Source organism: Ahaetulla prasina, chromosome 2 (genome assembly GCF_028640845.1).
Source record: "Ahaetulla prasina isolate Xishuangbanna chromosome 2, ASM2864084v1, whole genome shotgun sequence".
NCBI classification, from domain to species: Eukaryota; Metazoa; Chordata; class Lepidosauria; order Squamata; family Colubridae; genus Ahaetulla; species Ahaetulla prasina.
This window is the reverse complement of record NC_080540.1, coordinates 75331982-75341753: the sequence shown is the minus strand read 5'-3', so window position 1 is coordinate 75341753 and position 9772 is coordinate 75331982. Positions and strand designations below refer to the sequence as shown.

The following is a 9772-nucleotide window of genomic DNA, read 5'->3' as shown; positions in this document are numbered from 1 at the left end:
CTGAGCGGGACCCAAGTCCGCCTTTTCACCGACCCCCACGTGCTCCTCGCCCTGGTCCACGTAGGCAGAGCAGGCAGGAGTTCTGCCCCGCCGAGCTCAGCCTCTATTGCCACTTCCCGCTCTCTCTCTCTCTTCCCGCCAGCGAAACCTCCGACTCAGCGCCTCCCGGGCGGTTCAGCCGGTGGTGGCGCGCTCCCGCCAAGGCTCGTGCACGTGGCGGTGGGCGGGGACGCGCTTGGCGGCGGCAGCCGCCTGAGCCACGCGCGTCCCCGCGCGCAGCCTCCACAGCCTGCGACTTGAGCCGGGAAGCTGCCACTCGCTCGCCGAAGCGGCTCCGCTGCCCATCGCTGTGACGGGAAGGGAGGGGGTGAGTCGGAGGGGCGGAGGGGAGGCGATCCCGGTGAGCCGGGTCCTGCAACACCGGGGAAGGAGAAGGGGGAAGCCCGAAGGAGCAGGTGGTCCCAAGTTGATCGTTGGGTGGCTTATGGGTGTCTGCTTAGGTGTCAAATGGGCTACCGGGTCGCTGCTGGGCGGAAGGGAAGTGGGGCTTGGAGGGTCGGCCTGACGGGGCTGCCTCCTCTCCCCGATCCTTGGAGCGAGGTGGTGGTGGTGGGCAGCGAAGGTGACAGACAGGAGGTGGCGGGGGGAGTGGGGCGGGAGCGACCCCTGGGGATCCGAGGGGAGGATAGTCCTATGAGCAGATGGTCTTGTAGGTTCCCGGGATGAGTGGGATCAGCAGAGGGGGGTGGGTAGGGGGTGGAGAGGAAAAAGTATTGGGGGGGGGGGTGTTGGAGGAAGAGCCAAGAGGGGCTGGAGTCCCTTTGCCTTGGATATCAACAATAGCCCAGCTGGGACTATCGGGTTGTAGGGGCGGGGGAGCAGAAATAGTTGGCTGTCACTTTTCCTCAATGTTGCTGAGGGAGAGATTCACATCTTGGGCCTGGCTGCTTTAGAGATCAGAAGACACTTGGATATTGTGGAGGCAATGGATCAAGCTCTGGGATGAGAACTTTTCTTAGAAGGAAAGCAAGCAAGCAAGCAAGCAAAGCCCCAACAGTTTACCAACCTTGAGTTTATTTTTACTGTAGACCATCTGTAGGAAAGATGAAAGAAATGATATGCGAATGAGGACTTCTGGTTTTCAGTTTTGGTCTTATTAACTTGTGCGACTCCCTGATCTTCGTTTATGAACAGTTTTGTATTTTTGTAGGATACCATTATAATATCATTAGTGATGTATGTAAGCGATAGTTTGCATTCTATTAATATGTAGTAGGTTCCTGTGCTTTTCTTAACATAGCATAACAAGCAATAATACTGAACCTTTTAAAATGTAAATTGTTGTCTTATTTACATCCTGATAAAATATTTGTACCTGAAATTCTAGTAGTCATAAATCTGGTAGAGGAATAGAAGTTTTCCAGAAAGAGACCTAAGCAACTTTAATTCTGAAACAAATTAACATCCCAGCTTCGCTGTCAATCTAAAACTTTAATTCAGGCATCTGTTTTCCTAGTTTATTTTTGCATGCCTACTTGGATATATAAATTATTTTTAGTTCAGTTGATCTGACTTTAGATAAATATATGTAGCTTTAATTTGATGATATACTTAATCTCACCCTATTGTATATCTATTCATCATTAGTAATTCTCATTGTTTTTTAACATTTGGTTTCTTTTTAAGCCTTTTCTTCATGGTGAAGTCTAGAGCTTTTCTTTGGAGGATATAGAATGAAAACATTGGTTTGATTTAAATACTAAGTTTCTCATTCCCTTGTCACACTGAGATGAAATGTTGAGAGATGAGTAAACATTGCACAATTTCAAATACAGTGAGCTTTAGATGCAGGGAGGATTTAATTGATGTAACATAATTCAAATGATTCCTTTCTTACTTTTCTGTGGTTTAGTAGTTTATGGCTTTAGGAATATGATTGTAACTGCACTTAAAATCATAGATTACGCTTGGATGGAAAAATGTTTGGGTAGGAAAGACAAGTGAGCGACAGCTACTGAACTGGCTTTTAACCAGACTTGCTGTTTGGATCATATTTTGGACTTGTCCCAAGGACTCATTCCATTCTGATAGTTGTCTTTACCAGCAGTTGCCGTGACAGAAATATATGATTACACTGAGCATTGGGAACATTACAAACAGGATAAAAAAGAAAAAAAACACCCTCTCTTTTCACGCAAGTCTCTGCAAATACCATATATTTGATCTTTCTATTTTTCCAAAACAATGTGTTCACATTGTAGTGAAATTGCTGGTAAAGAAAGCATATTTCAGAGGTTTCATTAAAAGCAGCCCTAGTTCTTTAAGGAATAATTGTAAATGTAGATTCTGGCCTTGGAAACTGTGCACGAGCATGATGATCTCATCAAGCCGGTACACATGAACCAGGAAGTAGAATGCTGGTAAAATAAACAGACTGTTTTGGGAGAGACAAAACAGCTCATGGAAGAGAAAAAGATGAACATGATTTTGTAATTTTTCGTTTTCAAGTAGCCAAGCAAAGCAACACTTCCATGTTGTAAATAATTTTGTATGTTTCATTTTTATCATAAAGTAAGATAGTATGTTTAGAGGTTATCCTCTGATTTTCACTTCCCAGGTTTAAGAATTAAAACTAAACACTGGAAGAATAAATACACATGGGAGTTACCATAGTACAAACTTTACATTATTTAATGAAAGGCAATTTGTATAATAGATCACACTGGAATTAGAAATACAATTTAAATAACTCGTATTTTACCTATTTTTATATATTTAATTGTGTGAAATGGCATCCTGCCATTCTTGTCAGGGCAGGAAAAGAAGTGGCTTACTACCTTCTTTATACCAGTTATAAATACTGTACAATTATAAAGTTTCCTCTTTAAAGTTACAACATGTCTCTCTTCTTTCTATATCCTGCCTAATAGTCAAAATCATGTTCATTTTTTTGTTTTCTACAAAAGGTCCATAAGGGTTTCCAGCAATAAACACCCACTAGTGGGCGTTCCAGCTTTCATGGTGGGCGGTAGGGGTTTTGTCTGATACTGAAGCACTTTCCTTTTTTTTTTATTTAATTGACTTTTTAAAAAAAATTCATAGCATTATTTTAAAAACATTTTAATTAGGTTTTCATAAAATTCCCTGTGACAATTTAAATTTCTGAAAATATACTTATGCCCGTGCATAAGTTTAGTTCATGTTACGTAAGTGAAACTAAATGGCGCTATAGTGCGACCGCAAACAAAAGAGCCTCGTCCCAGAATAGCTTGCGCATCTCCCCCACACCACCCAGCTGTAACAGACAAGCAGAGCTGGTAGCCGGTCCCCCCCACCAACCCAATCCACGATGCGTGAGAGGCATGCGCAGACGACGATACATGGCACATTACTGTGGAACTGGTGGGCGGTTAGAAAATTTTACTACTAACAGAGATACAAAAGTGGGCGGTAGGTATAAAAAGGTTGACTACCCCTGTACTAAATGAATGGTTGTAAGTCAAAAGCTACCTGTATTGTATATCCTTTTGCCATGTTTAAATGGTGCATCATTTCTCAAAACAGGTATTTCTCAAAACAGGTTATTTAAATATTTTGTGTAAAATGCAAACCGGAGTACAATCTTGTCCCAAATACCCTGAGAATATGTTTCTTCACTTATCCTAATTAAGTCAGGTGGCATTGCCCAAATTCCAAAGAAGGGCTTAATGTTCTCCCCTATATTGTGAATAGAGAAATGGGAGCCTAGACTTGTCCCACATAAACAGCTCCTCGCTGTCTCTTTCTCAATATTTTTTTGAAATCTTACACGTTTGAAAAAAATTTGAGTTCTTGAAAGGTATAACTTCAATGTAAATTAGAGAAATGCAGCTATTTGCTTTACTGTTTAAGAAGTAACTGTCTTTCTTCATCCATAGGTAGATTTAGTTGGTTAAAAGAGAGAAGACACTGTTACGTTCAGAAGAGCAGGATAGGCGAAGCAGCAATTCCTGATATTCTAATGGATGATTTATGGCATGATATCTTTGACATTATTGTCTATGACAGTAAAGTTAAAATACTTTCAAATTGGGCTCCATACCTGGTATCTTAATTAACAATCCATATAGAATAGAATAGAATAGAATTTTTTATTGGCCAAGTGTGATTGGACACACAAGGAATTTGTTTTGATGCATATGCTCTAAGTGTACATAAAAGAAAAGATACGTTCATCAAGAATCGTAAGGTACAACACTTAATGATAGTCATAGGGTACAAATAAGCAATCAGGAAACAGTCATTATAAATCTTAAGGATACAAGCAACAAAGTTTCAGTCATACAGTCATATGTGGAAGGAGATGGGTGATATTGTTTTCTTCAGAATAATATGGAGGTGATTTGCCATTGCCTACATCTAGGATCAGTGGTGGGTTGCTACAGGTTCACCCTGGTTTGGGCAAACTGGTAGCAACAGTGGCAGGAGGCTCCGCCCACCCGCCCAGACGTCATCAAATATGCTTTGTGCATGCGCAGAAGCTTCTGTGCATGTGCAGAAGTGTGTGCGCGAGCGAAGCAAGCACGCATGTGCGAGGGAACCGGTAAAAAATGTAAGTGAAACTCACCCCTATCTAGGATGTTTTTAACTTCCCAGTCTGGCCAATAGTAGTGATATTTCCTGGTAGCTTCCCATCTAGGTAACGTGATCTGACCAGTGGCGGGTTGCTCCCAGTTTGGTCCAGTTCTATAGAACCGGTAGTAAAACCGGCAGAAGGCTCCACCCACCCACCACGACATCATCTTGGGTGATCTGTGCATGCGCAGAAGTGCGCATGCTCCCGCTGCGAACTGGTAATAAAAGTAAGTGGAACCCACCCCTGGATCTGACCCTACCAAACTTCGGAGGCCAGATGAAGTCAGCAAACACAGCTTGGGCAACTATGCAAAGAATAATAATATTGGAAATATGCTATGTGGGGCAGTAGTGCATTTTACTGGTTAAGATCTAGGGAACAAGTTTGAAGCCATTGCTATTCTTGTCACTTATAAATATATTAGATGATCCCCAGAGTATAGCTCTATACTTAACTGTTTCCCATTTTAGATGTTTTTGAATTTTTGAAGCCACTGCTTAAATGCAAAACTTGACTGTGTTAAATAGATCATGTTTACCCAGAAATAACCTCGAGTTTAATCATGCATACTCCTAATTAAACAGACTCAGGTGTAACCTAAATGTAATCTTATAATATGGGCTGATGTACTTGTAATTACAATATAAATACAGCTAACTTAAGGAAAAAAATATGCAATTTTCAGCAGTACTTCCTTTAGCATTTTTTTAATGTCTTGCTTCTGGGTATCCTAGAGTCATGTAATAAGCCACTTGCAATGGGATAAACAGGATGCTGAATTATAGTGATATAAAGTCATCTTGTGCTTATATGTGGCCTGGATACTTTTCTCCCAGGAATGAAAGCGAAAGAACAAGGAAGAGTGGACATTACTTCTCATTTTAATCTTACTAGCGTATGTTTTTATATAGGACATCTTTGCACGGACAACTTTTTTATTATTTATGAGTCTGGTACCATTGGTTTAAATTGGTTGTGTTTTTATATATGTCTGCCCCCATTTGCTGTTTAGATATGTAATGGGATTCAAATTTGCAGAGGTATCCAAATATGCTGAAGGCAATTCAGGAAAGGTAGATACTTCTACCTGTTTGAATGTGCATCTGATTTATCTTTCCTCCCTGGTTTGGAATGTGACCATACTTAGAAACCTGCCTTCTGGGTACAGGTGTTCTTTCTTGGCCCTGTATATAGAATGCCATGGTTGGTTTTGTGGGAATGGTCAATGTTACGGAATTAATCAGTTCTTAAATATTTAAAAATCTTACATTTTAAAAAGTTATTGCTATAGGCTGCTTTGAAAGCTGTATGAACAAATAGGCACATATAAATAATACTACACAATTTTCTAAATAAATTTAGAATTTTGTGGGCTTGGAGCTTAATTGGGAACAAAACATTCAAAAATGACTGCAGGAGAAATTGGTGAATAGGGAAAGACTTTAAGAAACTCAACTCTCTCTCTTATCTCCTACACATAGTCTTCACTGACGTTATAGGAGAGGAAGGGTGATTGCAAATGCTTTGTAAGAGTGAATATCACTTTGGAAGATAGCATTATTGCTAAAAGATTTGGTGTTCAATCAGGCATTTTTATTGATCTGCCACTGTCAGTAGTTCACTTGAAGGACTTTTTCCAGCTGAATCATTTGCCCAATTGAGGTAGAGCAGCTAGATCTGGGCCACAAATCCAGATAACTATTAGATCAGGGCTGTCAAAATCCTGGCCCATGGGCTGGATGCGTCACACACTGGCCATGCCCACACCCAATTTAGCGAAGGAGGAAAAAGTCCCAATATGTCACGCGATGCCACCGTGACATCTTGAGTTTGATACCCCTGCATTAGATTATCAACAAAGAGGTAGAGAAGGCTCTAATTCTGTGCCGCCATTTGGTGGTCATCGGCATTTTTGCTGCCCAGATTTGGTAGGTGTAGAATGAGTAGTTGAGTCACGTTTGCCTAGATTTTCTGATATTTACTTGCTTCAGTTATTGTAAAATCTTGTATTTGGGGTCTTTAAAATACTGAATTTGCTGTTCGTCAAAATTAGAACTGCTAGCTTATCAGTTGGCATAGGCTTGCCAGTGACTTGTCAGCTGTTCAGTGTGGCTTGAATCAGGTTGCTTGAAATATACTTTCTTCCATCAGTTTATGAGATTGTAATGTCTCCCTTAAAGGCTGTGCTCCAGAATTGCTCTGTTTTGAAGTAAAGTGGATACTTATTAGAATGTTCCCACTTTGAAAACAATTCTGTTTTCAATGATTTGGACCTTCTATGAGCAGAACACACTCTTTTAAAGCTGTTCTTTCCTCCATATTCCTGGGCTTCTGTATGACCTAAAAAAACAACTCTGCTGCCTCAAAAGTTGAATTTTAAAAATTTCAGATTTCAAAAGTTAGAATAGAATAGAATAGAATTTTATTGGCCAAGTGTGATTGGACACACAAGGAATTTGTCTTGGTGCATATGCTCTCAGTGTACATAAAAGAAAAGATACGTTCATCAAGGTACAACATTTACAACACAATTGATGATCAATATATCAATATAAATCATAAGGATTGCCAGCAACAAGTTATAGTCATACAGTCATAAGTGGAAAGAGATTGGTGATGGGAACTATGAAACGATTAATAGTAGTGCAGATTCAGTAAATAGTCTGACAGTGTTGAGGGAATTATTTGTTTAGCAGAGTGATGGCCTTCGGGGAAAAACTGTTCTTGTGTCTAGTTGTTCTGGTGTGCAGTGCTCTATAGCGTCGTTTTGAGGGTAGGAGTTGAAACAGTTTATGTCCAGGATGCGAGGGATCTGCAAATATTTTCACGGCCCTCTTCTTGATTCGTGCAGTATACAGGTCCTCAATGGAAGGCAGGTTGGTAGCAATTATTTTTTCTGCAGTTCTAATTATCCTCTGAAGTCTGGGTTTTTCTTGTTGGGTTGCAGAACCGAACCAGACAGTTATAGAGGTGCAAATGACAGACTCAATAATTCCTCTGTAGAATTGGATCAGCAGCTCCTTGGGCAGTTTGAGCTTACTGAGTTGGCGCAGAAAGAACAGTCTTTGTTGTCCTTTTTTAATGATGTTTTTGATGTTAGCTGTCCATTTGAGATCTTGCGATATGATAGAACCCAGAAATTTGAAGGTTTCTACTGTTGATACTGTGTTGTCAAGTATTGTGAGAGGTGGAAGTATGGAAGGGTTTTTCCTAAAGTCTACCACCATTTCTACGGTTTTGAGTGTGTTCAGTTCCAGATTGTTTTTTTTAAATTATTATTATTATTTATTAAATTTTTATACCGCCCTTCTCCCGAAGGACTCAGGGCGGTGTACAGCCAGAGTAAAATACAAAATATATACAATTAAAACAGATTTAAAATATAAAATTACTAAATGGCTCAGAATTAAAATGAATTTAAAATTTAAAATACTACTAAAACCCAATTTAAAATCAATCCATTTATGCCAGTCCCGCTTGAATGAATCAATATGTTTTTAGCTCACGACGGAAGGTCCAAAGATCAGGCACTTGACGTAGACCAGGGGTGAGTTCATTCCAGAGCGTCGATGCTCCCACAGAGAAGGCCCTACTCTTGGGGGCCGCCAGCCGACATTGTTTGGCGGACGGCACTCTGAGAAGACCCTCTCTTTGAGAGCGTACGGGTCGGTGGGAGGCATAGGGTAGCAGCAGGCGGTCTTGTAAGTACCCGGGTCCTAAGCCATGGAGCGCTTTAAAGGTGGTGACCAGAATCTTGAAGCGCACCCGAAAGACCACAGGAAGCCAGTGCAGACTGCGGAGCAGTGGTGTTACGTGGGAGCCACGAGCGGCTCCCATTACTACTCGCGCAGCTGCATTCTGGACTAACTGCAGCCTCCTGGTGCACCTCAAGGGCAGCCCCATGTAGAGAGCATTGCAGTAATCCAGCCGAGACGTAACCAGAGCGTGAGTGACTGTGCATAAGGCATCCCGGTCAAGGAAGGGACGCAACTGGCGGACCAAGCGGACTTGGTAAAAGGTTTTGGTTGCACCACAAGGCTAGTCGTTCGACCTCTCATCTATATGCGGATTCGTCATTGTCTCGAATGAGACCAATCACTGTTGTGTCATCTGCAAACTTCAGTAGCTTAACAGATGGATCATTGGAGATGCAGTCATTGGTATACAGAGAGAAGAGAAGTGGGGAGAGCACACAGCCTTGGGGGGCCCCTGTGCTAATTGTACAGGTATTTGATGTGATCTTGCTTAGCTTCACCTGCTGCTTCCTGTTTGTTAGGAAGCTTGTGATCCACTTACAAGTCTGTTCCGGTACCTGTAGCTGGTTTAGCTTAGTTAGAAGAATGTCTGGAATGATGGTATTGAATGCTGAACTAAAGTCTACAAAAAGGACCCTTGCATAGGTCTTTGGAGACTCAAGATGTTGTAGGATGTAGTGCAGAGCCATATTAACAGCATCATCTGTTGATCTATTTGCTCGGTATGCAAATTGCAAGGGGTCTAACAGCGGATCCGTGATGGTTTTCAGGTAGGAAAGCACTAGCCTTTCAAAGGTTTTCATGACTACAGATGTTAAAGCAACTGGTCTGTAGTCATTCAGTTCCTTGATGGTGCAACATTTAAAGCAATTGCAGTGTTTATCTCAAGTGTGCAGTATGGGCTACACTAATGAATAACAGGGAGGTGTGCTTATGCTCAATGTCTAAGGACTTCTCTTTTTAAATTTTTTTGAAGCTCTAAAATAGTACCTAATAGCTCTAGTAATTACAAAGGAGAGATGTTTTTAAGTTGAAACAACCAGTTTTTGAATACTTTCTAGAGAATCCTGTTTAGTACCATCTAGAGGGCTTTCCAGGGAAAGATTTTTTTCTTGTGTACTGAGATTTGTTTGTTGAATTTTTGTATGTTTTTAAGCTCTATAGTCTCTTGACTAAATTTTTATGTAGGTTTTTATGGAGAGAAAGCAGAAGCTGCCCAGAAACTTTTATGGAATGATATAAAAAGTGTCATAAATAAATAATACTTTTAATTGGAAGATACAGTTAAGACTGTACTCACCTCTACTTGTTCTAGCCAGTATGCCTGTCCTTGATAACAACCTACTATATTCCATTCAGAGGAATTTACAGGTTCTGATTCTTTCAATAAAATGATGCAAGC

The 9772-nt window shown here is 40.9% G+C and overlaps 1 protein-coding gene across 1 annotated transcript in view; it reads left to right on the top strand.

The window, feature by feature from the left end:
* Positions 1 to 214: 214 nt before the first annotated feature.
* TEX264 (testis expressed 264, ER-phagy receptor) overlaps positions 215 to 9772 on the top strand; it is a 183050-nt gene continuing 173492 nt past the window's right edge. Inside the window, exon 1 of the mRNA XM_058168142.1 lies at positions 215 to 367. The gene's annotated coding sequence lies outside the window, so the exon portion shown is untranslated. The remainder of the gene's footprint in view (positions 368 to 9772) is intronic.